The sequence below is a fragment of the Mustela erminea genome, chromosome 9, assembly GCF_009829155.1.
Source record: "Mustela erminea isolate mMusErm1 chromosome 9, mMusErm1.Pri, whole genome shotgun sequence".
Lineage (NCBI taxonomy): Eukaryota > Metazoa > Chordata > Mammalia > Carnivora > Mustelidae > Mustela > Mustela erminea.
This window is the reverse complement of record NC_045622.1, coordinates 24,465,932-24,493,629: the sequence shown is the minus strand read 5'-3', so window position 1 is coordinate 24,493,629 and position 27,698 is coordinate 24,465,932. Positions and strand designations below refer to the sequence as shown.

The window sequence follows — 27,698 nt, the reverse complement described above, 5'->3', positions numbered from 1 at the left end:
AAATGTTTGCATCCCAGTTTTCCCCCATATAAATCTTCTCATTCTATCCCTTTTGTTCTCTGCCAGAAGATACCCAGAATCTTGACCTTGAAAGAAACTTTGGTTATTTTTTAAAAAAGATTTTATTTACTTATTTAATGAAAGAGAGAAAGAGTGCGAGCACAAACAGGGGGAGGGGCAGAGCGAGAGGGAGAAGGACAAGCAGACTCCCCACTGATCTGGGAAGCAGACTCTGGGGTTGTGACTCAATCCGAGGACCCCAAGGTCAAGACCAAAGCCTAAGTGAGACACTTAATTGACTGAGCCACCCAGGCGCCCCTAAGGAAAACTTTGGTTACACTGAAACTGGCAAGAGTGGGATTATTCAGCCTGTTCACTCCCTAATTTCTCCCCAGGATGTGTAGAAATCTTGTTTCATGGACATGCCCTTGGAATTCTGCTAATTGCGGTCAAGGCCACGTTTTATATTCAATGACACTCACTGAAATGACTGAATGCTGAGTGGACCCATATCACTGCAGTGACATTAGACGATGCGGTATCTGGCATCTGTAGGTCTGAAGACTAAGAGTTAAATTATGTAGGCTTACCGCCCCCCTCCCCAACATTTAGATACTAAATGAATCAGAAGTGAAAGGTACATATATAAAAGAAAACAACGAAAATAGAACGGTAGAATGTCAAGATATATTCTGTTACACAGATGGTTATTGCAGGTGCATGTTCTACTCAGTCTCTGGAGGCTGAACAAAAGGAATTTGGGGTGTGGGGGGCGGAAACCAAGAGCAGGGCCGTCCACAGGCAGGGGCTTCCCTGCGAGCTCCTTCACTTTCTCCCAAACCGCTTTTCAGTCTAGCCATGCACCTCCGGGGTTGCTACTCTCTCACCCTTGCTTGTCCTTCCTCTCCCCTGACATGTCACTTCCAATCTTCTGGTCCGTAACTCTGAAGAAACCAACTGAAGGAACTTTCGGGCCTCCGATTCCCCATAATAACCGATGCGAGCTGGTTTTAGAGCAAATGCGCCAGAGCTGGAGCGGCGAGGATCTTCCTGACTTGAGGCAACGCCCCCTCTCCTCCCCCGCGCGGTGACAGTATTCTGGGGTCAGTTGGGGGTGGAGAGGAGCCACTGCCGTAGTCTCGGAGGATGTCTCTTCCTGGTGTTCCTGCTGCTGCGGCAGGTTTTTTATTTTCGCACCGCAGCACAATGCAGGAGCCCAGGCAACAGACTACGCCCGAATCCCCAGGGCAGCAAGCATCTCAGCCCCCTTCCTGCTCCCGCCGGCCCTCGCGCCCCGGGGGAAGACTAGCCAAGCTCCCTTCGCCGCCCCCCACCTCAAACCCCCCTCCCCGCAATGCACGTGCGCTCCCGGGACAACAGCAGGCGAGGCCTGGGCGCGCCCCCGCCGCCCTCGGCCGCGCGCGCGCTCCGCCCGCCCTCCTCGCGCGTGCTCGTGCCCGCAGCCGCGGCGGCGCGCCTCTTCTCCCCGCTGCGGGCGTCGCGGGTGCAGGAGGAGGCGGAGCGGAGGAGGCGGAGGCTGGGCCGGCGGCGGGCTCCGGCAGGGCGCGCGCCGGCGAGCGGGGCGGGGGCGGCCCGAAGGCGTCGGGGTGGGGGTCTCGGGCACCGCAGGACCGCGTCCCCGGGGCCGACTGCGCCGGGGGAGGGCGAGCGCGGTGCGTGTCGGAGGTGGGGACTCTGAGGCCGCGGCCCGGAGCCCGGCGTCCCCGCCCCCGAGCCTGACGGGGCGGCGAGGCGGGATGAGGCGCTGGCGCGGGGGGCTCCCGGCCGAGCCCCCGCGGCTGCCCTCGGCGGCCAGGCGCTAGGCTCGGCGGCGCGGGCGGTGCTCGGCGGCGGCGGCGGCGAGGAGGAGGAGGAGGAGGGCGTCGGGCCCGGCGCCCGCGGAGGGCAGACACGGAGCGGCGAGCGGGTCGCAGCGACGCCGCGGCGGCGCGGCGGGGCCGCGGGGCTCGGTAAGGCGGGGGCCGCGGGAGGGCCGGGGGCTCCGGTGACGTGGGCAGGCGCCGCAGGGAAGGCTGCGGGGGCCTTGCTTTCCTTTTTAGAAGAAATTCTTATTAAAGTAAAGGTTCCGGATCGAATGTTCTTGGAAGACCATCTCGGGTTTCCTCCGTACCACTCCCCCCCCCCCCCCATCCCCGCCGGACTCATTTCTCCAGCCTCCCCGGGTGGACCGCGCTCCGGGCGGACCGCCTCCCGCGCTCGCATCTCCAGTTTCCCCACGGCCTGGATTGACCAGGGATTCGGACGGATTTCTGGCCTGCTGCAGTGCTTCGCGCCTGAGGCTCAAGTCAGGCAAGAGCCGTGACTCCCAGGGAATGGCCGAGTGGGGGCTCTGGGGACACCGGCGCTCCCAGAGGAGCCGCCGCTCGAGCGTTACCCTCCGCTGCCCACAGGCGACCTGGCGGTGCCCGCCCCCTGGTGAGCGTGAGGCTGGCCGGGCGAACCGTCTCTGCTCGCAGGACTCCCTTGGAGTTTTCCCTCTCATCTTTCTAATTGGCTGAAGTTGCCGTTGCATATTGGACGGTACCAGAGACTTTGGTGCCCCCCCCCCCAGCCCCCACCCGCCACCCCCTATAGTGCCTTTCTCATTTTGTTGACTTGTGTAAATATTTATGTTAAAGATTTTCGCAAACAGATCACAAGAAACGGTAGGGAGAGAAAGTCAAACCTGATTTCTTAGCTTTAGTCTACTTCTGGACCCTTGATAACTTCACCTTCTGTTGCTGGAGCTTTAAGAAGGTGGAGGGAGAGGACTCACAGCAGGATGCTTGGGATGCAGTTTAATAGTTATCTTTTAGGAAATAGAATTTGGATAATTATGATTTTGATTCGCGTGCAGAATTGCAATCTGCTTTAAAGTGCTTCGGGCACTGCATGATGCTACATGGATAACTGGCAGCTGGGCCACATCGAATTGTTGTCAGCATCTCTTTTATTTTCCATTCTTTCAGAGTTTTATTTGGCACAGATTTAGACTTTTTAAGTCAGTCTGAATGGAAATAACTTTTGATACACGGGTTGCTTTTGTAAACATAGTCTATATTCATATTTCTGTTGGAGGAAGAAGAAGCATGTGGTACTAGAGTACAGTGGTTATGAGAATCCAGAAAGTGTGCTAGCTTGATTCAGTAATAAGAGTTGTAATATTTTTGGGTACTGATGGTTATGATTCATTAATGTATGTTCTCTTATTGGTTAACTTGAAGTCCAACTTGGAATCTTGATATTTGCTCTTTGGACTCGAGAGTGAAGGAAATAGATGCTTAATTGCTGCTTCCACATGACGTCAAAGTTTTTCAAGTACTCATTGGTATAAATCTTTTTAAATAGGGCTATTTGTGAAGATGAGGGATTATGGTGTTGATTTCCATTTTCAGGAATATCTGGAGCCTACTTCATTCCTAAAATTGGATATATGGCGATGCCTTATAGAACAAGTCTCTAGAATGGTGTGAGTTTGGAACTGTGCTCAAACCAGTCATCTTCATACTGTAGTTTTTATAGCAGTTCATGGAATAAAGCAGCACTTTGGACAGAGACTTGTCCAGCCATAGCTGGTGTGGAGGCCCAGTTTACTGCGTGGTCGTGCACATTGAGGTGGGCGATAAAGTGTAAATGGGCCAGAGAGGAGATGTTAGTTGGAAGAACCTTCCTTGGTTATATAACTGTTTTGTTTTCTAGGAGTGACTAGGAAGCAGCCAGGCAGGTTCAACTGTCATTAGAGTCTTTGATGTTGGTTTAAATTCCAGTAGTTCTGTTTCTTTTATTTTCTTTTCCCAACCCCCACATCATTTTCCAGTCATCAGCTGGATGACTTTAATGGCAATACATTCGTCTCCACCTCCCATTCTCTTTCTCTTGTTTTCTCTTTAGATGTCTTATTCAGCTGGGTTTTTCCTTTCCAAGCTGGGCCACAGTGTATTGTCTGCACAGTATATATAGGTCCACTGTTGACTGTAAATGCATTTAACAAATGTCAAGGAGTAACACCTGTTTTCTTCAGAAGACTGTGGTAGCAGAAGAAAAATGGAAAACATGAACTAAATATTGTATTTTAAAGATTGTGTAATGTTGTATATAGATAATGGCTAATGTTCTTGAGAGTTTGTAGGATGTAACCTGTTACAACTCTTGTAATCTGATGTCCATGGAAGTAGTTAAGAGACAAGAGGATTTGAAACCAGGTCATGGTTGCAGTTTTGCCATTTAGTAGCTGTGTGGCATAGTTCCCTCTTTGGGCAACTTATTTACATTTCTGAGCTTATTTTCCTTATGTACAAAATGAAGATGAGAAGGCTTGCATTGTCTTTCTTAACAGAGTTGTGAAGGATGAGATGAGAGAAAGAACGTGAAAATGCTTTATAAAATTTTTTATATATGTAAGGTATTAATGGCATTACAAAATTGTTTAAAATATTTTAACATCAATTTTTAAAAATGCACATAGGGATGAGAATGTGTTAGATCTTTTCCTCTTCCATTTTTTTTTTTCCTACTTGGAAGATTTTGTGATTTTTTTTCCTCAGGAAATCCATATGTACTACCTATGGCTTTGGATTTTTTCCTTCTTCTTCTTCTTTTTTTTTTTTTTAAGATTTTATTTATTTGATGGAGAGTGAGTGAGAGAGAGCACACACACAAGCAGGGGGAGTGGCAGGTAGAGGGAGAGGGAGAAGCAGGCTCCCCACCCCAACAGAGAGCCTGTTCATGTAGGGTTTAATCCCAGGACCCTGGTATCATGACCTGAGCCGAAGGCAGACACTCAACCAACTGAGCCATCCAGACCCTCCCGTAGTTTTGGATTCTTCGGAATTTTTGGCTATTCTGGGACAGGTGTCAAACTTATTGAGACTTTGTGAGTTTCTTTAAAGTACCATTTCAAAATACCAAAAGAGGGGCTCCTGGGTGGCTCAGTTGGTTAGGTGCCTGGCTTTTAATTTTGGCTCAGGTCATGATCTCAGGGTCCTGGATCGAGCCCTCTGTTGGGCTCGTCAGGGAGTCTGTTTGAGGATTCTTTCTCTTTCTCCCTCCCCCCCAACTCCTGCTAGCACACTTGTCTCTCTAAAACAAATAAATAAGTAAATCTTAAAAAAAAAAAAAACCCACAATGTCAAAGGAGGATACAAGTTAGGATTTATGAAAAGAACTGTTTAGAAAAAAGGTATTTTTTAATTTGTCTGAATTATTTAGTATAGAAGTTGGCAGCATTCACTCAGTAGGCCAAATGTAGCCCATAGCTTTTTTTTTTTTTTAAATATTTTATTTATTTATTTGACAGAGAGCTCACAAGTAGGCAGAGGCAGGCCCCCCGCAGAGCAGAAGCCCGATGTGGGGCTCGATCCCAGGACCCTGGGATCATGACCCGAGCTGAAGGCAGAGGTTTTAACCCACTGAGCCACCCAGGTGCCCCCCATAGCTTGTTTTTTGTGTGACCTATGAACTAAGAATGATTTAAAAAAAAATTATTTATTTATTTGAGAGAAAGAGAGTGAGAGAGAGAGTGAGAGAGCATGATCAGGGGGGAAGGGTAGAGAGAGAGGCATACTCCCCGCTGAGCATGGAACCCAATGTAGGACTCGATTTCAGAACCCCGGGATCATGACCAGAGCTGAAGGCAGATGCTTAATTGACTGAGCCACGCAGGCGCCATAGAACTAAGAATGATTTAAAAGTTTTATTTATTTATTTTTTTAACGAATATTTATTGAGTACCTGTGATTTAAAAATTTTAAATGGAAAAAAATCAAAGAAGAACATTTCATAGCATGTATAAGTTGTATGAGATTCATATATCTGTGTCCATAAGTGAAGTTTGACTGGAACACAATTATGCATGCTTGTTTGTGTATTGTCTGTGGCTACATCAGCTATACAACAGCAAGAGTTCTTGCCACAGAGACATTGTGGCCTGCCAAGCCTGAAATATTTATGATCTGGCCTTTTGTAGAAAAAGTTTGCCAACCTCTGATTTAGGACTTAAAATCTTTTGCTTTACTAGCACAAGCCTTATTTCCTATCAGAGCATTACAGGGGTTAGGACCCCTGTAAGTGTGCTCATTTCTGCTTTGGAGCCACAGAGACTTAGGCTTGTCTGCCAGCTGTGATATTTACAAACTTTGGACAAACTAATTAACATCTTGGTGTCTGAGGTACCTTCTTGATTGAGAGTAATGGTAGAATCTGTCTTAGAATTTGTAGTGATGATTAAATGATACTTGTCAATACTTAACACAATATAAGCATATAGTAAGCACTCAGTGAGTCATAGATGATGATAATAATGTTGATGATTAAATATGCCTAAAATATTGTAGGTCGCCTTTGCCCCTATATTACAGAGTTGTTTTCTTGAGTGGTATTCTACTTGTTAGTGAATTTTCTCCTTACTGAAACTATTAGTTAGCAACTGATAATTGGAATAATTTGAGAAATTTCCCATAAATTATACTATATTTTTATTAATCACTTGCTTATTTAGATGGTTAAAGTGATTGAAAAGAAAATTCTGCTCTATTTTTTGGAGATCCTGGTTCTTAACCATTCCCTGTTACTGTTCTATGTTTGCACACAATTTAAATACCATTTCTAATTTGGAACTGGCATTTTTTTTACTCCCTTTTTTTTCTTAAGAAAGATATCTGAGAAAAACCTATTTTAATGAGGCCAGCGTGTTAGATAACTTTCCTTGCATGTATATGACACTCTGAATTTCCCTTATGATTTGCATTAGCATCTTTGTAACATCTTCAGAGTTGAAATAATAAAACAATATTTTTTCCTAAAGGTGGACCTAGTATACTTTCTAGAGGCTTTGATACTAAGCTGCTTTTTGAAGTATTTGGTTTAAATTATCTTACAACTGAGAAATTGGATGTGCTTCTCATCTTCAAGTGCTGGTTTATTTAACATGAATACCAAATTAAGAGTGAGCAAATAAAGGTCATTGTTCTAATGGAGTTAAACAGAACAGAATTGGGGTCATTGTAGCTCTTGCATTCCTGCAAATGGAGAAGTTTCTGCCTCAGATGATGCTTAAGTGCAGTTGGATGATCCAAGGGAGATAAGGGAGAACATTAATGTTCCCGCACTGTCCTTGGTAGAACAGGGGGGTAGAAGCAGAAGGGCCCTCCGGTAAAACCATAGAGAAGCAGTATCTGGAAAATTGAAGTGCAGGCTTCTAATTGTAGCACCTAAAAAAAAAAGTAGAAACCTAAAGAAGACCCAGTGTCATGAGGAGATTAATATTTGCTCTTGAGGTTAAAACAAAGAAACCAACCAGACATTATCTAGAGAGATGAAGTTTGAGAGTGAATATTCCCCCAAGTAAGTAAAAAGTAGAGATTTGGTAAAATGCATGTTTATAGTTTCACAGTATACCTTGACAAGGGGTTCTTCTCTAGTAGAGAAAGGAGAACAATCTTAGGACAGGTTAAAAGGAAATGAGAAATGAGGTGTTAGGTTTAATTTCTCCTAACGGACATATGAACGAGAATGCTCAGAGTGGAAGTAGAATTCTGGTTTTCAGAGAGAGCCTATTATTTGGCTTACAGTCATATATCCATTTACTACCTTATTTTATACTTTGGATTATAATGTACATTAATATTGGAGGTTGCGGAGATGGAAATCCTTGAGAGCAAAAGCATGCAGGACTTATGTATTATGAGTGTTATGGTATGTTTACATTGTCTCTATCAGAAAAAAAAAGTGCCCTACTCTGGGTAAGAATGCTAGAGTAGGTATGCTGTTTCTCTATCTTTAATTAGTAAAATCTCTATTATCTGGGGTTCTGTCTTAATAATCTTGGATAAGGCTTGATCTTGACTTCATTGTTTTAATTCCCTCGTGTGTAGAATGGAGAACCCCACAGTCCTAACTAGTTGTTTTATATCCAATGGCCTTCCCAGATTGAGTAACAATGCTGGCTCCAGTAAGATGAGGGAAACCAGATCTTTTTTTATCAATGAACTGAAAAGTATCCATTGAGTACGTACTGCGTATTTTGCACCATACTAGATGCAGTGGAGAATAGATATTTAAAAAGGTGGTATTGAGTCTCTGCTCTCAGGAAGTATCATTTCATTGGGAAGATAACTCTATTATGAAAAAGAATATTATAAAAGAGTTGGCAAAAGGACAGGGGGATGATCCTTGATGTGGCAGTTTGAGGACTTGTGATGTACTGTGGGAAAGGATACTTTGTGGCCTTGAACATTTGTAAAATGAGCCTAGTGGACTCCCTTCAGCTCTGAAATTTCCTCATATTTTTTCTGACAGAGCAGCAGCTCTCTGAATCAGCTCTCAGGAGACAACCCATTTGAACTGCTTAGTTCAGGCCAGATTTTTACACTTATTCTGTGTAATAGCTTGATTTACTAGAAGCTGGGAAAGGGTTACTTAAATTTCCTGGAAATGCATTCAGAGGACAACCTTTCTCATGAAAAGTCAAGCATTTGAGAAGTGGCAAGACACAAGTGTCCCTGCTTCTGAGGCAGTAAATTTGTGTCTTGGAACTCAATCATTTTTGCTTTCTTAAGATCTTTACTTCTGCATTATTTTCTCTTATAAGTTACTCTCTTATTGGATCACCTCTTTTTTGTACACTGACATGCCTTATATTACTTGGAGCAGTGATGGTTAATCATTCACCAAGTGACATTTTCTGCACCTTCCTTTTAGTAATAGGACCCTCAGGGTTTATCTGGGCACACGGCCACCCAACTAGACTACATTTTCGTGACCTTCCCTTACAGCTACGTGTGACCATGTGATGAAATTTCGGCTAAATGGATGTGACCAGAAGTAACGTGTGTGATCTGGGTCATGGCTTTAGAAAAGAAGCTGTTGCTTTCTGTTCCTTTTCTCCCCCTTTGGCTGAGGATGGTATAGTTAGTGCTGGTGCGTATTATTCAACCTTACAGGTGAGAGCAGCATTTTAGTGGGAGAAGGATCCTTGGATGGTCTTATGGAGCTTAGTCACCTGCTAGCAATTAACTGGTCATTTATCTTCAGATGGTTAAGTGAGAGGAATAAAATTCTATCTTGTTTGAACAACTAATATATTAACTGAATGAATAATTTCTCTTACACTACCTTTCCTTTACCTCATGATTTCCTTTAGCTGTTGACCAATTTCTTTGGTCCCTTTGCAGTAACAGTTGTTTATATGTCCATGTCCTCTTCCTCACCATTCTTCTCTTCTTTAGCCTGATTCGTTTGAGCTCTTGTTCTAGTATGCTACTGAAATTGTTTTTTCCCCCAGTTTTATTGAGAAATAATTGACATCACTATATAAGTTTAAGCTTAAACATATAGCATGATGTTTTGATTTATGTATGCTGTGAAATGATTGCCATAAGAGGTTCAGCTAACATTCATCTTCCCTTACAGTTATAATAAAAAGAAAATAACAAAACTTCTTCTTGTAATGAGAATTCTTAGGAATTGCTGTCTTAACACCTTTCCTGTATATCCTACAGCAGTATTAGCTAACTTCATCAGGTTGTACATGACATCCCTAGTACCTGTTCATCTTGTAACTGGAAGTTAGTACCTTTGGACCACCTTCCTCCAATTTCCCCTTCTCCCCATTCCCACCTCTGGTGAACAAAAATCTCTTTTTCTGTGAGTTTGGGGTTTTTAAATATAATCTAATTTTTCTAAGATTTTTGCATGTAAGTGAGATCATAGAGTATTTGTCTTTCTCTGTCTGACTTATTTCACTTAGCATAATGCCTTCAAGGTCCATCCATGTTGTTGCCACTGGGAGATTTTCTTCTTGTTGTTTAATGGGTGAATAATACTGCATTGTGTATATATCACAGCTTTTTTTATCCATTCATCTACTGATGGACACTTACAGTTGTTTCCATGTCTTAGCTATTATAAATAATGCTGCAGTGAATGTGGGGGTACAGATATCTTTTCCAGTCAGTGTTTTTGTTACCTTTGGATCTGTTCCCAGAAGTGGAATTGCTGGATCATATGATCCAGCATATGGGAGTACTATTTTTATTTTTTTGAGGATCCTCCATACTGGTTTTCATAATGGCTGTACCATTAGTCCCAAGAGTGCACAAGGATTGTCTTTTCTCCACACCTATGCCAGCATTTGTTATCTCTTGTCTTTTTGGTGATGGCTGTTTGAACACGTGTGAGGTGAGATCTCATGTGTGTGTGGTTTTAATTTGTATTCCCTAATGACTACTGATTTTGAACATCTGTTCATGTATTTGTTGGCCTTTTTGTATATCGTCTTTGGAGAAATGTCTGTTCAGGGACTTGGCCCATTTTTTAACTGGGTTGGTTATTTATTTATTTATTTGCTATTGAGTTGTAGGAGCTCTTTGTATGTTTTGGGTCTTATCTCCTTATTAGATATGTGGTTTGTAAATACATTTTTCCATTCTGTACATTGTCTTCACTTTGATGGCTTCTTTTGCTGTGCAGAGGCTTTATTTTGTTGTAGTCCCACTTGTTTATTTTTTATTTTGTTGCTTGTGCTTTAGATGACCATGGTGACTATAGCTTTATAGTATAGCTTGAAATCAGGAATTGCGAGGCCTCCTTTTTTATTCTTCTTTTGTAGGATTTCTTTGGCTATTTGGGATCTTTTGTGGTTTTGTATAGATTTCAGGAGTGTTTTGTCTACTACTGTAAAACATGCCTTTGGAATCTTGATAAGGATTGAATTGAATCTAAAAATGGCTTTTGGGAGTATTGATATTTTAACAGCCTTAATTCTTCCAGTCCATGGACATGGGCTAACTTCCCCTTTATTTGTGTCTTTAATTTCTTTCATCAATGTCTTGTAAGTTTTCAATGTAGAGATCTTTCACCTTCTTATTAAATTTATGTGTAAATATTGTATTGTTTTTGATGTTATTGTAAGTGGAATTGATTTCTTTATTTCTCTGTCAGAGATTTTGTTAGTGTATAGAAACACACTGATTTTTGTATAATGATTTTGTACCCTGCTGCTTTACTGAATTCATTGATTAGATCTCATAGTTTTTGACTAAGTCTTTAAGGTTTTCTAAATATAAAATCATGTCATCTGCAGGTAATGACAAATTTACTTCTTTTCTAACTCTGATACCTTGTTTTCTTTCTTTCCTTTTTTTTTTTTTTTTGGCTGATTGCTCGAATTAGTACTTCTGGTAGTAATGTGTTGAAAAGGAGTGGTGAGAGTGGACACCTCTTGTTCCTGATCTTAGAGAAAAAGCTTTCATCCTTTCACCATTGAGTGTGAGTTAACTGTGGGCTATGTTGAGGGATGCTCCTTCTGTGCCTAATATCTTAAGAGGGTTTTTTTTTTTTTTTAAATCATGAATGGATGTTGAATTTTGTCACTTTTTTTCTGTGTTTAATAAGATGGTCATATTCTTTTTTTTTTTTTTCATTTTTTTTTTTTTAAACATGATTTATCTCATTGATTGATTTGTGTATGTTGAACCATCTTTGCATCCCAGGGATAAATCTCACTTCATCGTCATGAATGATCCTTTTAATGTGATTCTGAATTCAGTTTGCTGGAATTATATTAAGAATTTTTGCATCTATATTCATCTAGGGATATTGGCCTGTAGTTTTCTACTAGTGTCCTTTTCTGGTTTTGGTATCAGCATAGTGCTGACCTTGTAAAATGAGTTTAGGAGTGTTCCCTTCTCTTCAGTTCTTTAGGAGAGTTTGAAAAGGATTGGTGTTAATTCTTCTTTAAATATTTGGTAAAATTCACCAGTGAAGTCTTTTGCTCCTGGACCTTTCTTTGTCAGGAGATTTTTGATTCAGTCTCCTTACTATTAATTGGTCTGTTCGGATTTTCTTATTCAGGCTTGGTAAGCTATATGTTTCCAAGAATTTTCCCATTTCTTCTAAGTTGTTTGTTTAGTTTGTTCCCATATAATTGTTCATATGAAATTGTTTTTAATCAAGGCTTCAGTGACCTGTGTTGCCAAAGCCAGTGATGAGTTGGTTCAGTGTCTGCATATTACTGACCTCTCACCAACATTTCACATTGGTCAGTTAACTTCCTCTGACTTCCTTGCTACCCATTCTTTGTGTCTTTATGCCAACTTATCTCTGTCCTCTACTGCCTCCTGAACATTTGGAGTGTCCCTGGGCTCTCCTCAGGTGATTTTACCCATTTTCATGGTTTCAGATACTGCTTATATGGTGATGAGGCTCAAATTCCCATCTCTAGTACTGATTTTTCTTCTCTTGAGCTCAAAGTTCCTCTAACTCCATTCTTCCACTTGGATATCTAATAGGTACCTCGAATGTAACATGAACACAGCAGGCCGAACTATGCATTATTTTTTTCATTTACTCCTCTCACCACCTCTCCCAAGTCTTTGGTATCTCAAGAAGGGGTACCACCATCTGCCTAGTGGTGTAGACCCATGGAGTCATCCTCCATTTTTTCTCTTCTCATCTCATGTTAAGACCTGGCAACTCTACCCTGAGAGTACTAGATCTGCCTACATCTCAGTTTTTTTCCCTGTTAGAAACCGAGGCAGTAGCCTTTCTCCTCTGGAAAATGGCAGCAGACTTCTCAGCCTCTTCTTTTGTTTCTGTCCTACTCAGTACCTCATACACAGGAGGCTGAAGTAATGTTAAGTGTGAATCTGATCATATCACCTCCTTAACTGACTTTCTAATACACCTAACACTAAAACTAAAGCTGAAAATTTTATCATGGAAACAAAACCTCCATCATGGCGTTTATGAAACCCTGTACAAGTGGTTCACAACTGGGGAGGATTTTGCCCTTAGGGGACATTTGGTAGTGTCTGGAGACATTTGTGATTGTCAGACTTAGGGTGAGGTGGTGGGGGCAGTGTTTTACTGGCATCTAGTGGGTAGAGGCCAAGGATGCTGTGGAACATCCTAGAGTGGACAGGACAGTCCCACCAACAAAGAAAAAAGGTGGTGCAGAATGCCTGTTGTACATCATTAGTGGACTTTATTTTTCAGAGCAGTTTTAGGTTCATAGCAAAACTGAGTGGAAGGTACAGAGATTTCTCCTATACTGCCTGCCTCCACACAGGCCCAGCCTCCTTTATTATCAATATCCCCTGCCAGAATAGTCCATTTAATTTATAATCCCCTTTTCCAAAAGGTATTTGAGAAGCAGGGCCTCTTGGCTAGATACATACTGTATCCCTAACATTTTTACTTAATAAATGTTTTTTGATGACAGAGCGGCCTGAGTCCATCATGAGAACCGGAGACAAGGTTTTCAGTGATAATGATAAATCAGAGGATCCAACTGGGAACAATAGGGAAGGTTATGATTTTCTGGAGGATAGGGGAAAAGAATCCCTGAAGTAAGTCTGCTTTAGCCTTTATTTTGTAGTTAATATTGTAGAATAGAGGAATTGACCTCCATTTTTGTGAGGAGGCATATGACAAGAGTAAGCTGACAGCACGAACCTTTTAAGAATGAAAGGTTATCTCAGGTTAAGCTTTCATTTTGCCTTGTGTTTCACACCAGTTAACTCTGCATGTTCGTAAAGCTATGTGTACATAGATCGTTGAATACTGCAATTATGTCAGCTTCTGGAGAATTCGTGGTCTTAGCTTTCTCCAAAATCAGAATTCCTTTTCATTATCTTTGGAAGATAATTGTCTGCCCTCTTCTGTATTTGCAACACCTGATGTTGCAAACTGTAACTCAGTTACATGACTGCCCAACTCTTTTTAAAAAGAGTATTTATTGTTTAAAAATTACTCATTATATTAAAGTGCAGAATGTAATCCCTTGCACTTCCAATACAACACAGATCTGCTGTATTTTCCACATGATAGCTTTTTAGCTATCATGTGAAAAATGGCAGGTGTTTTAAAAATCTTGCCACTAGCCTTTTCTCTTTTTATGCTAAATGTACTCTTTTTCTTTAAAAATTTCCTCATATGACAAGGGATTTAGATCCTTTTCCTGGCCCATCCCTAACATTTTTGGGACCCAGGGCAGGAATTCAAATTAAAGTCCATATGCCATATGTCTGAAAATGTATAAGTCACAAATCAAGCTTACTGATTGCCTACCTTTATAAATAAAACTTCATAATGACCTAAAATCAGAGCCAGAGCGGGAATTCTCAGATTCTTTGTTTCATGCCAGAAGAACATAGTGTAGTGCAAAGAGCCAGCCTCCCACCTGACATCCGCTTCTCACCCCAGGTTCCTTGCATGAGGAACTTTGTCCTTGTACATAGAGGGACACGTGTCCCCACGTACCTTTCACACAGCAACTTTTTTGTTTTTTAAGTTTATTTATTTTAGTAAACTCTACATCTGATGTGGGCTCAAACTCATGACCTCAAGATCAAGAGTTGCATGCTTTCCTGACTGTGCCAGCCAGGTGCCCCTACACAGCAACTTTTTTACTATCCCTTGGGCATAGGGCTGTAAATACTGATGGTAGAATCATCTACCTTTGGGAGGATCAATTCAGAGAAGAGCCTTGAGCAATCCTGTAAGTAAAAGGTTCTGGGGTCCTTGGTAAGAGGAGGGCTGGGGTAAGTAAGCTGCAGTTATGTATATTTTTAGGCCCTGAAAACAGCTGGTCAAGTGTGTGGCCAGTGGGAGGTCAGTGCATGACCCCCCAGGACTCCAGGCCCAGGATGCCTATATCCACAGAAGTACTGTTCTAGCACAGTCAGACTTTGGTCTTCATTCTGTTTGCCACAGCTGGTTATTGTGGAAAGTGTTGCATTCCCTCTTACAGTGCTCCGCATTACACATGTTGTTTTAATTAGAGCTGCTTAGCCATTGTGCCAGACAATGCTCTGAATGTGTTACAGATGGGCCAGACATACTGATTTCCTGAGTCCTGAGAGAGGATGGTCAGAGACAGAGTGGTAAGAGCTTCGGGGCTGATCACTGCTGGCCGCCAACAGCCTGGCTTATTTACCTCAGTGTGTCTGTACCAGTATTAGCATTTTCTGTATGTGTCGTAAGTGAAAAAGATTGGGAAACCCTGCTCTAGATTGATGTACGATCACTGTGTATAAAGTGTTTTGCATAAAACCTTAATAGCATTTCTTATTACATTATTTGGTTTGCCTGACAGTGTTGGAGATGTCAAAGTAGGTTTGTGCTCTTCTTATTAATGAGGATATAGATGTAGGTTAGGTAGCTTAATGTAGCTACATATTCTCAGTCAACTAGGGCAGTTGAAACTAGAACTCCGTTCTTCTGACTCTTATTTTGGTATATTCTTTCTACTAACCCAAATTGGCTTTCATGTATTTTTTTTTGGACAGTCTATTACTTCTGGTTCATTTAGGGCATGAAGGCAATTTTGGTGGAGTTTTTCTTTCTCAACTTCTATAATGTCATCTGCCTTTGTCGATACTTTTTAATCTAAAGACTGTTTTACATTTAATTCCTATTAAAACGTTTTTCTTTTTTTTTCTTTTTTACTGCTTAATTGGTGCATCATTTTGAAACTTGATTCTCTGTATTATTTGTTTTGATAGCTCTTGTCCCTAGATTACTGTCATATTTATACTTAACTCTTGAATGACCTCGGTTTGAACTGCACAGGTCCACATATATGCAGATTTTTAAAAACATATACAGTAATGTACTGTAAATATACTTTTCTTATTATTTTCTTAATATTTTTTCTCTAGCTTTATTGGAAGAATACAGCATGTAGTACATATATATATTAATTGACCATGTTATTGGTAAGGTGTCTGGTCAAAATAGTAGGCCATTAGCAGTTAAGTTTTTTGGGAATCAGAAATTATATCTGACTGTGCAGGGGTTCTGCCCTTAACTTCTGCATTGCTCACAGATCAGCAGTTATGTTTGTTCAGAATGGTTACCTCTGAGTTGTTTATAAAAGGTTAGATTACATCAAGGCAGGAGAATGTACAATGTATTTTAGAAAATTTTTTTTCAGAAAGCAGTTATAAAAAGTTCTAGCCCTTAAAGCTAAATTCATTACTCTTTTTATTTAGTGTCCATTCTGTATTGATCTTTACAAATACTATTTTATTTAAACCTTGGAAAAATGTGGTCATTTGCTCAGGTTACCTAACTAAATGGTGGATTGATTCACAATTCAAATCTAGGTGTGATCTTCTTTTCTTTTTTTTAAAAAAGGATTTATTTATTTATTTGGCTGACAGAGATTACAAATAGAGAGGCAGGCAGAGAGAGGAAGGGAAGCAGGCTCCCTGCTGAGCAGAGAGCCAGATGTGGGGCTGGATCTCAGCACCCTGGGATCATGACCTGAGCCGAAGGCAGAGGCTTTAACCCACTGAGCCACCCAGGCGCCCCTAAGTGTGCTCTTTTAAGTATTGTGAAATGACTTCTAAAGTTTTAATTTGGGCTGGGAAAGAGATGTTTTCCAGATTTATATTCTTCTTTTTTAAAAAAGATTTTATTTTTAAATTAATTTCTTCATCCAAAGTGGGGCTTGAACTTACAACCCTGAGGTCAAGAGTTGCTTGTATGACCGAGCCAGCCAGGTGCTCCGCAGAATGTTACCCATGCATGTTCCCTACTTCCCCTAGGAATTATCTGGTCTAAGTGTCCATAGTGCTGAGGTTAAGATTAAAACCCTGCTGTAAGGGTTTTAAGTAGTCAAGGTTTTACTTTGAATGTGTGGGTGCTTTGATGTTTAGCTGACGGTCATGGTGATAGTCCTTATGCCTCCAGAGTCTATATTCTTAATTTGTCTGCCTCCTTACTTGGGAGCAGGTGGTCAGTGAGAGGAGAGCATGATGTTTATCCATTTCAGTCCTGTGTTTTTTTCTGGAAAATCTGGGATCTAATCCTACAGACTTTTTGAATGTCAAAGATTGAGCTTTTTACGTTTAAATGCATATTTTTCTTAGAACTTTTGATGGGGAAAAAAAGCTTATGAAACATAAGCAACTAAGCTTGGCTTTTGCGTATCAACTTGCTAGCCAAGGTAATTTCTATGAGGTATTGTATTTGTTGGTTAAAGCACAGATTTGAAGGGATGGTTGCTTAGCATTCTAATATGAGTTCTCTCTCTTTTCTTTTGTTCTTGAATTTCAAGGTATCACCAAAATGTCATGGTAGCCCTTCTGAATTTCTTCATTGTAGCATTCCCAGACTTAGATTTTGTGATCCTTTGATCTAGAGTGCTGTACTCACCTCCTTAAACTTAAGTTTCGTTGTGTCACTCTTAACCAACAAGAATTACAGTCCTGCTATACTTACTAAATTCTCAGGCTTGTTTTTCAAGGAAATCTTTATAATCCTCACTTCAGGATTTGGCTTCACAAAGTGCTAAATATCTGTCTTATTAAAATTATCAACTGCTGGGATGCTTGGGTGGCTCAGTGGGTTAAGCCTCTGCCTTCAGCTCAGGTCAGGATCTCAGGGTCCTGGGATCGAGCCCCGCATCGGACTCTCTGTTCAGCAGGGAGCTTGCTTCCCCCTCTCTCACTGCTTGCTGCTCTGCCTACTTGTGATCTTTCTCTCTCTGTCAAATAAATAAATAAAATCTTTAAAAAAAATAAAATTATCAACTGCCAACATTAATTATTATTGAAATCCCGGGAACTATTCTTAAGCCCCTTGCATCTGTTGTCAGCTTAATCATCACAGTTGCCCCATGAAGTAGTTACTCATACTAATTTTTTTTATTGTAGTAAAATTTACATAACAATATTTGCCATCTTAACCATTTTTAGGTGTATAGTTCAGTAGTGTTAAGTATATTTGCATTGTTGTGAAACAGATCTCCAGGGCTTTTACAGCTTACAAAATGAACACTCTACCCATTAAACAACTTCTCATTTCTCCCTCCCCACAGCCCCTGGTAACCTCCATTCTTTCTGTTTCTATGAATTTGACTACATTAGATGTCTCATATAAATGGAATCGTACAGTGTTTTTCTTTTCATGGTTGACTTACTTCCCTTAGCATAATGTCTTCAAGGTTCATCTGTGTTGTACCATGTGACAAGATTTCCTTTCTTTTTAAGGCTGAATAATATTACATTGTATGTACCTACCACATTTTGTTTATCCATTCATTCATTGAGGGATACTTGGGTTGCTTCCACCTCTTGGTTATTGTGAATAGTGCTGCTGTGAGCACGAATTGAAAATATCTTGAGATAACTACTTTCAGTTCTTTTAGATATATACCCAGAAGTAGAATTGCTGGTTCATATGGTAATTGTTTTTAATTTTTTGAGGAACTGCCATACAGCTATCCTGTTTTCCACAACAGCTTTGCCATTTTACATTCCCATCAGCAATGCACAGAGGTTCCAGTTTTTTCCAATTTTTCCCATATCTTCATCAACCTTGTTATTTTCTTTTCTTTTTTTTTTTTTTTTAAAGATTTTATTTATTTGTTTCACAGACAGAGATCACAAGTAGGCAGAGAGGCAGGCAGGGAGAGAGAGAGAGAGAGAGGGAAGCAGGCTTCCTGCGGAGCAGAGAGCCCGATGCGGGGCTCGATCCCAGGACCCTGAGATCATGACCCGAGCCGAAGGCAGCAGCCCAAACCACTGAGCCACCCAGGTGCCCCAACCTTGTTATTTTCTATTATTTTATTTTTTAATCTCTATGCTTGTAGCCATCCTACTGGATGCGAAGCGATATCTGATGGTGGTTTTGATTTGCATATGCCTAATGATAGTGATATTGAGCATTTTTTATGTGCTTGTGCCTATTTGAATATCATCTTTGGGGAAATATCTATTCAAGTCCTTTGCCTACTTTTTAATTGTTTTTTTTTTGTTGTTGTTGTTGTTGAGTTGTTGGGAGTTTTTTGTGTATTCTGGGTATCAGTCTCTTAACATATATGATTTCAGATATTTTATACTGTTCTGTGGGTTGCCTTTTCACTCTTGTTAATAGAGTCTTTTGATGCACAACAGTTTTTAATTTTGATGAAGTCCAGCTTATCTATTTTGTTTTTTGTTGCCTGTTCTGTTGGTGTCCGACCCAGGAAGTCATTGACGAGTCAATGACATGAAATTTTTTTCCTTATGTTTTCTTCTAAGTGTTTTATAATATCAGTGCTTTTGTTTGGACCTTTGATCCTATTTGAGTTAATTTTTCTGGATAGCGTAAGGTATGGGTCCAGTTTCATTTTTTTGCATATGGGTATCCAGTTTTCCCAATACCATTGTTGAAAAGACAGTCCTTTCCCAACTGAATGGCCTTGGTACCCTTGTTGAAGATCGTTTGACTATATATGTCAGTACTTATACTGATTTTGTAGATGGGGTGATTGACATTGAGGTGTGACTAGAGTATTAACACTTAAAAAATAATTAATTAACCTCAAAATAATCTGTATTTGGTACAGTAAGAGGAAAGAAGTTTTTTAGGGTTCTGAGTTCTTTTCTTGTGGTAGTCTTTTTCCAGGATGTTAAGTGTCAGGAACTTTGTACCCCAGTTCTGATGGGTTGCCACCTCTTTGTACTAAACTGGTAATTTTCAAACTCTTAGCAACAAAACCCCTATTTTCCCCAAACAAAATCTTAGGTGACCTCCAGTGTTTCTACTGATGATTAGTATTTTTTAAATATATATGTTCATCTGTAAAATAAATGTATATTTACTCATTTTTGCTAATGAATGTTAACACAAGTTCATGCATTTCTGGTTTGTAGTGTGTTGAAAATGTGTGTGTTATGGTTTTAAAAATTTGTGCCTGTTATAGTTTTAAAAACAGGTAATCATGTACCTACAGGAACACCTTCAGATCAGATGTTTGCAGAACACCTGATGCTTTCCCACCGATGTCAGTGTGAAAACCAGTAGCTTATTTAGCTATCTTTGAGGTTCAGCTTGTGATTACAGAGAACCATTTTTCTTTATGCAGAATTAGAGTGTTAAATATGAGAAACTCTTGACTTCTTTAGTGCTAAGATCTCGTGAGGCTAATTGAAAGCCTAACAACCTGGCCCAGAATGATTTTTTTCATTTCTCTACTTAGTCATTTTTCTGTGTGACCTACAGTGGTTTAAACTTAAGTTCACATCATGTATTTTAAGATACTGACATTGATAAAGGTATCAGAATTTTTGTAGTTAGTTGTAAGAATTTTATTCTTTGCGATAAGTATGTCAGCAGCATTTGTTAATTTTGGCAGATAGTATTTTTGGGCTTAAGCATTCTTAGATAAAGTAAGTTGTTCAAGAAACAAATCATTCTGACATAAAAGGTTATTTTTCCTAATGGAGTGTCTCCTGCAAATTTACCATATTTATAATAACATGGACTATTTTTTAAAGCTGTAATTATTACCTAATTACTGTGTATTGACATTAAGTAATTTTGCAGAGCCCAGGATGCTTGAAAATTGGTGTAGCTGGCTGATACTTTAGGTTTAGCAACAATAAGAGATATTGACTCCTATTCAGGATATGGTATAAGAGTGTTTAAAAAGGAAGAAAGCTTAAAGGATTTATTTGATTTCCTTTATGCTTTTTTAAAGACTTATTTGAAAGAGAGCGAGAGCATGTGAGCAAGTGAGAGGGGAGGGGCAGAGGGAGAGTGAGAGAGAATTTCAAGTAGATTCTGTGCAGAGCTGATGGGGAGGGGGCGCTCAATCCCATGACCCCAAGATCACTACTAGAGCCAAAATCAAGGGTCGGATGTTCAACCAACTGTGTCACCTGGGCACCCTGGAGTTCCTTTCTTTTTATGTCTGGTATTCCAGTGTGTGTGTGTGTATGTGTTTCTGTATGTGTATGTATGTATGTATGTATATACCAAATTTTCTTTATCCATTCATCTGTGGATGAATACTTAGGTTCTGTCTATGTTTCAGCTCCTGTGAATAATGCTACAGTGAACATGAATGTGAGGTAGCGGTTTCATTTCCTTAGGGTATGTATCCAGAAGTGGAGATTGTTAGATCATAAGGTAGTTTTAATTTGAATTTTCTGAGAAATAATTGTACTGTGTGCCATAGTGGCTGTGTCAAATAATGTTCCCACCAACAGTGCCCAAGGGTTCCCTGTTCGGTGACAGCCATTCTAATAGATGTGAGCTGCTGTCTCATTGTGGTTTGGATTTGAATTCGCCTGATGCTGAGTGATGTTGAACATGTTTTTGTGTACCTGTTTTCTGTTTGTAGGGCTTCTCTGGAAAAATGTCTCTTCAGGTCTTCTGCCCATTTTTGAATCAGATTTTTTGAAAATGCTATTTCTTTTTTTTAGGAAAAAAGAAATATACTTAGTATGTAATATATTTATATTTTCTTTCCCTCCCTCCCTCCCTCTATTTCTTTCTTTCTTAATTTATTTGAGAGAGAAAGCGAGAAAGGGGGAGAGCACAAGCCAGGTGAGGGGCAGAGGGAGAAGCAGGCTCTCTGCTGAGCAGGGAGCCTGATAAGGGACTTGATCCCAGGGGATCATGGCCTGAGCCCAAGGCAGACACTTAACTGACTCAGCCGTCCAGGCTCCCTGTATTTTCTTTCTTGGTATGTTTCTTTAGTGTACAGTAAGTGACTTCATTGTTGACTCATTTGGGAAAACAAGTAGGTTCTCACATGTGTGTTCAACTATTTTCTCTTGGGATACATTCTGAGCTAACATTTTAAAAACTTACTGAAGTGTATAAAGCCATATTTTGACATAATTTTAAAACAGTATTAGCTAGTTTTAATAGCTCTTTATTTTTAAGTTGGCTTAAACTAATAATATTAATTTAGTAGATATTTACTAATCTATATATTAGAAGTATATAAGGAATAAAGCAGGGTTTTTCTTTATGTTCTTTATATTGTCAGAAATTAAAAAAAATAACATGAGTGCTAGAATTGTTTTAGTACTAACTTTTTAGAAGTTGAAAAATTCAAAACTCAAGAGTTATATTTTAATTCTATTATAGTTTATGTCTGGCATGCCTGATTTATTGTTTCATAAATAAGTATTGCTTATGAACATCTTGCCCAATTTTCTTATTTTCTCCTAATTGTGTATGAGGGGCAGATATTATTTCTCCATTTATATAAAGCTCTATCTTCATTTATCATGCTGATACAGTTAGTTATAAAAATCATCAGACTGAATATTTTTTCTTCCAACAATAATAGTAAAAGGAATTTGCATATATTTTTCCTAGTAGCATATTAATTTCATGATAAATATGACTCTAATATATAGTTGACCCTTGAGCAACATAGGTTTGAACTGCACAGGTCCAGTTAGACATGGAATTTTTTTAAGGAGTTGATAGCCAAAGCCACCAGGCATTTATTTACAGCTCCGCACGCCCATCACTACAGGATGGAATTGAAGGTGACTGACCTGAGTACACTGAGAGGCTCTCCGAGGCCCTAGCGGTTCCCAGGACCCGCACCGGGCAGGGTTGTAGATCTCCCCATGTGCTAACAGGGCAACTGGGTGGAGCACCCCGGGCTGGCAGGCAGGGGGTGGGCTGAAGTGGAAGGAGGTGACCAGAGAGCAGGGGTGTGCAAGGAGTGTGCAGGGAGCGCATGTCCCCCTTGTCCCTGCCCCTCAAGTGTGGCTGGAGCTGCAGCTGGGCTCAGGCCGGTGGTATACCTCCAGGCATGTCTCCTTGCCTCCAGGATGTCATTGCTGCCAGCACACACACCAGTTGTCTGTCACTGACCAGGGCCTCCAGACTGCAGAACATCTCCTCACAGCATCTTGCTGGTGCTACTGCCTGCCTGGCCCACATCTATGCAGATTTTGTCCGCTAAAAATACCCACAGTACTGTGAATATATTTTTTCTCCCTTTTGGTTTTCTTAATAATACTTTCTTTTCTTTAGCTTACTTTAGTATAAGAATACAGTATGTGATACATATGACATACACAGCATGTGTTAATCAACCATTTATGTTATAGGTAAGGCTTTTGGGCAACAGTAGAATTAGGTTTTTGGGGAATCAAAGGTCATATGTAGATTTTCAACTGTGGGGGAGTCAGTACCACAACCCTTATGGTGTTCAGGAGTCAACTGTATTTAGTTTGCCCTTTTTTTTTTTTTTTTTCTGCCCCATTAATACTGTAGAAATTATTTTGTGAGATGTTCAAAGTCCAAATTACTTTGATTATAGAACAAATTGCTTTATCAACAATTTGCTCCTGGTAGGAAGTACTTTTCATACATTTATTTGCTTAAGTGTATGTCCTGGAAACTATTTGGTGAATTCCTCATCCCTGCTTGCTTAGAATAGGAGAATTTGTTTTTTACTGGCTTTTTCTTAAATAGAGGATCTGGTTTTAGCATGTGGAACTAATAAATTCATGTAGCTTGTATTGTTCTGTTAGAGGGGGATGCTCTGAAGCAGGAGAAAAGTTTCAGAAAAATTTTCAGATTAGACTTAGCTAGATTATGATATGAAAAATATAATATTCTTAGTGTTTCAGGGTTATGGACTTTAGAAGTAGAAAAAGAAACTCTTGGTTAAGTAAGCCTATAAAGGTGCTAGCAGTTTAGAAATGTTTCTGAGTTAATTTTATACAAAATCTGGAATGACTTTTTCTTTAAAGCCTTTTCTTCTGTTTAGCTCATTTCAGAGCTACCTTGTACTAAATTTTAACAATATTTCTGTATTCCTCTAATCTTTGCTGCCTGATTTATTCTTTTTTCCTCTTTCAACTGTCTTCCTTTGTATTTTGTGCTCATGAAAATAAAAAATCTGAGATTGGATCTGTTTTCTCTGGGGAGAATCATGTTTAGTACAGTAGTGGGGGCTCAGTAAATTTAAAGTAGTATGACCAACCTTCTGAAAGCATTTGCCTTAGTTAGAAACAATTATGGAAAGTTTTCTGTGTGGAGGATGTTCTCTTATCTTGGTATCAGCCAAGTCCTTTCAGCATCTTTCCTTAGTTTGTGTTCGGGTAGTTAGTTCTCCGCTCTGCTGCTAGAAAAATTTTTTTTCAAAGATGTTCATGCAATTCATTTTGTGATTACTTATTGGATAACTTTTTTTGGGGGGTAATTGTAAGTATTATTTTTAAAGATTTTATAAACAAATAAATATTTATATATCATATTAATTTATATAATTATTAAATATATTTATATATCACAATTACAATATAAATAATTTATATAATATATAAAAAGATATATATTTATTTATAAACATAAACATAAACATAAATATATATTATATATGAGAGAGAGACATTGTGTTATAAATATTATATTATGTATTATATATATGGGAGAGAGAGACAGCAACAGAGATAGAATGCAAGCAGGGAGGAGAGGAATAAAGCAGGCTCCCAGGGAGCCCAACGTGGAGATCAATCCCAGGACACTGAGATGATGACCTGAGTCAAAGGCAGATGCTTAATAGACAGAGCCACCCAGGCACCCTGGGGCGGGGGCAGGGGGTGTAAATTATTTTTTGATTTTCAGCTAAAATAACAGTATTTTATTGTGCTAGAATAGATTTTGGAGATTGCTATTAGCACATGTGTAGGAATTTATTTAAAAATTGGTGGTCTAAGTGGACAGTTTTAACAATTGAATGTATGACTTTTATGCTTAAGAGTTATTAAAATGTACAAATAAAGGTAAAATTACTTGTATTTTAAATTATTAATGCATTTGTATTTATCCTTTAGGTTCTTTTCTATTTTAGTAAACTTTATAACTGAGAGCTCTCATTTAAGCATATCTATTGTCAGATTTTAAGAAAGAACTTTTAGATTTATAACTGTATAAAATCCCATAATATATTTCTTTCCTTTTTATCGTGTATGATTTAAAATATAGAAGGACAAGGATGAGAGAAATCCTGAAAAATAAAGTCAGTGAAAAGCTTTACAAAATCATAAGTATGATAATTATGACAAGAAATCACAAGACCATTACTGCCAGTGATGGTCTTTGTGTTTTACTAGACTCAACATTCATTTATGTCCAGGTAAATAAATTATTTTATTTCACAAAAGAGATTTAATAATTTACAGCTGAAGTGTAAATGAAATACTGTGGCCCTTCAGTTAAGTAATGCTCATGCAGGCCTCAGATGTAAAAGTTCAGTCAGTGTCATTGTTGCAGTTCATGTCATTGAAGGAATGGGGACAAAAGTTTGTTTGTAACTACCATGGAACTGAATACAAAGACGCCAGTGACCTTTGAACTTCTGTGGCTGTGCATCTGAACAAGGAATTGTTTGAGGATGGGAAAAGCTGCCAGTAGACTTAGGATATGCTTTCTCCTTGCTTTCTACAGAATTGTTGAATGACCCTACTCCAGAAAAACAAAAGTGTAAAAAAAAAAACAAAAAAAACCCCAAAACAAAACCAAAAAGGCACCCCCAAACTCCCCAACCCCCCCAAAACAAAACAAAACAAAAAAATAAGAAACCTTCCATACTAAATGCTTAATTGGCAGAAATTCTTATTAGTCTCAGAAGAATCTTAGGTCCACACAGCTAAATCCAATTAGGTACTCCTATCTCAAAATGATAGTCTCTGTAAAAATGTTATCTTCATTTACAAAAATGGCAATTTTAATTGCAGCCATTTTATGCATGGACAAGTTTGGTAGAGGCTTGTGGGTTCCTTCCTCTAGAGTTGTTATCTTTTTAAAACCTCTCCTCCAGCTCTGTTGGTTGAAAAGTCCTTTTGTATCTGGGTCACACTAATTCCTTAGTTTTCTGTTACATTGTTTAAAAGTTGGGCATTATTCAGACAGTGAAACCCATAAATGTTTGTCAAGTGAATGAGTGAATTAATAAATACACAGGAAAAATGTTTTTTTGTGTGAGAAAGTAGGAATAATGTCATTTGCAGTACTTTTTTTTTTTCTTCTCCCAAGGTAGGTAATAAAAAGCTGGTAACATCTTTCAATAAAAGAATACCATAAATACAGTATCTCTTTTGCAGATAAAGAGTCCCTTAGGCTCTGAGTTTACTTCTCTTGGTTGCACTAGCCAGTGTTCAAACTGGGGCTGAGATAACAAGGTTTCATTTCAAAGCTGTTGTTTTTGAAAACAGTACTGCCATTACCATTTTGGAGAAAAGCAGTCTCTAGCTTATATGGTTGCATATCTCTTTTAACCGTGATTAATAAAGCAGGACGTTTGTATTTGAAATCAGTATAGTGGTACGCAGTTAAATAAGTACATGTACTTTGAGGTAATTCCTCCTTGCCATCTGATCTCTTTATGATCAGTGGTCAGCACTGTGAATTGGTTTTTAGGTTAGGATACATTGCAGAGATCTGATCATATTACTTAACTGGAGCCATGGTGATTGAGTCTTGAATTCATTAGCAGCTTTGTCTTTGTGAATGAGAAGGGGTAATGTGTAAAAAATTAGTGTGGCAGTTATTGTAAGAAAAATGACTTTTAAAAATGATATTATTTATTTGTTTTAGAGAGAGCAAGAGAGAGAATGAGTGCGGCAGCAGGGAGAGGTAGAGGGAGAGAAGAGAGGGAATCCTAAGCAGATCCCATGTACCGAGTACCGAGTGTGATATGGAGCTTGATCTCACAACTCTGAGGTAGTGACCCAAACCAAAACCAAGAGTCAGACGCTTAAGTGACTGAGCCACCAAGGCATCCCAGAAAAAAGGCTTTTAAGTAATTTTTAAAGTAACTTTTCTAATGTGTTCATGTATTAAAATAGGTTCAGAGAAGTTTAATGAATTCTTTTTTTAAAGATTTTATTTATTTATTTGACAAAGAGAGAGAGAGATCACAAGTAGGCAGAGAGGCGGGGGGGGGGGGGGGGGGGGAAGCAGGCCCCCTGCTGAGCAGAGAGCCCGATGCGGAGCTCCATCCCAGGACCCTGAGATCATGACCTGAGCTGAAGGCAGAGGCTTAACCCACTGAGCCACCCAGGCGCCCCGAAGTTTAATAAATTCTTAACTGATTGATACTTGGAGAATTTTATTCATTATATTCCATATGAAAAATTACTTAGGAAGCTTAACGTGTGTCTTGATTTATCAGCTACTCTTATGAAATAGAACAGTATACTGGCCGAAAATGCCTAGTATGACTAGAGCCTCCAGGTGTTCGTTGTCCTGAAGACCAGCTGCTCTGTGGAGGTAGAGATACAGAATGGAGAGGACTGTAACTGTGAAGGGGAAGTTTGGCTGTCTGGGAAGATGTTTGAAAGAGAATGGGACCTGGTTGCTGGGAGCTGGATCGGGATGAAAAGAGGGACATAGCAAGTACATAGCTACAGAGGAGCCATCTTTCAGATTCTAATCTGTAGGAAACCAGAGAATGGAATCAGAACAATCAACTGCAGGCATTAGATGATCTTTATCTGACAGAACAGACAATCCTTAAATGTTTTGGTGATTTAAAAAAATTGAACTTCCTTAGGTTAACTAATATATATATTTTTTATTCAGTTTTAGCTTTGGTTTATTTTAATTGAACTCTTTCTTGTGATATGTATTGAGCTTTGTTTAGACTTTATTTTTTTATTTTACTTTTTAATTTTTATATATTTATTTGTCAGAGAGAGAGAGAGCGCGCACGAGCGCATACACACAAACAAGGAGGAGTGGTAGGCAGAGGGAGCCTGATGTGGGACTTGATCCCGGAACCCTGGAATCATGACCTGAGCCAAAGGCAGATAATCAACTGACTGAGTCACCCAGGCATCCCTGAACTTTATTTAGACTTTACTGTATAGTTTTTTGAGAACAAGTAAAACTTAGCACAAAAAAGGGATGGTATTTGACAAAATGCTGTAGAATTGTTACGCAAC

At 39.5% G+C, this 27,698-nt stretch overlaps 1 protein-coding gene across 1 annotated transcript in view; it reads left to right on the top strand.

Annotated features, from left to right (window-relative positions):
- The first annotated feature begins 1,902 nt into the window (after positions 1 to 1,902).
- Positions 1,903 to 27,698, top strand: part of ARHGAP32 (Rho GTPase activating protein 32) — a 296,673-nt gene continuing 270,877 nt past the window's right edge. Inside the window, exon 1 of the mRNA XM_032356450.1 lies at positions 1,903 to 1,970. The gene's annotated coding sequence lies outside the window, so the exon portion shown is untranslated. The remainder of the gene's footprint in view (positions 1,971 to 27,698) is intronic.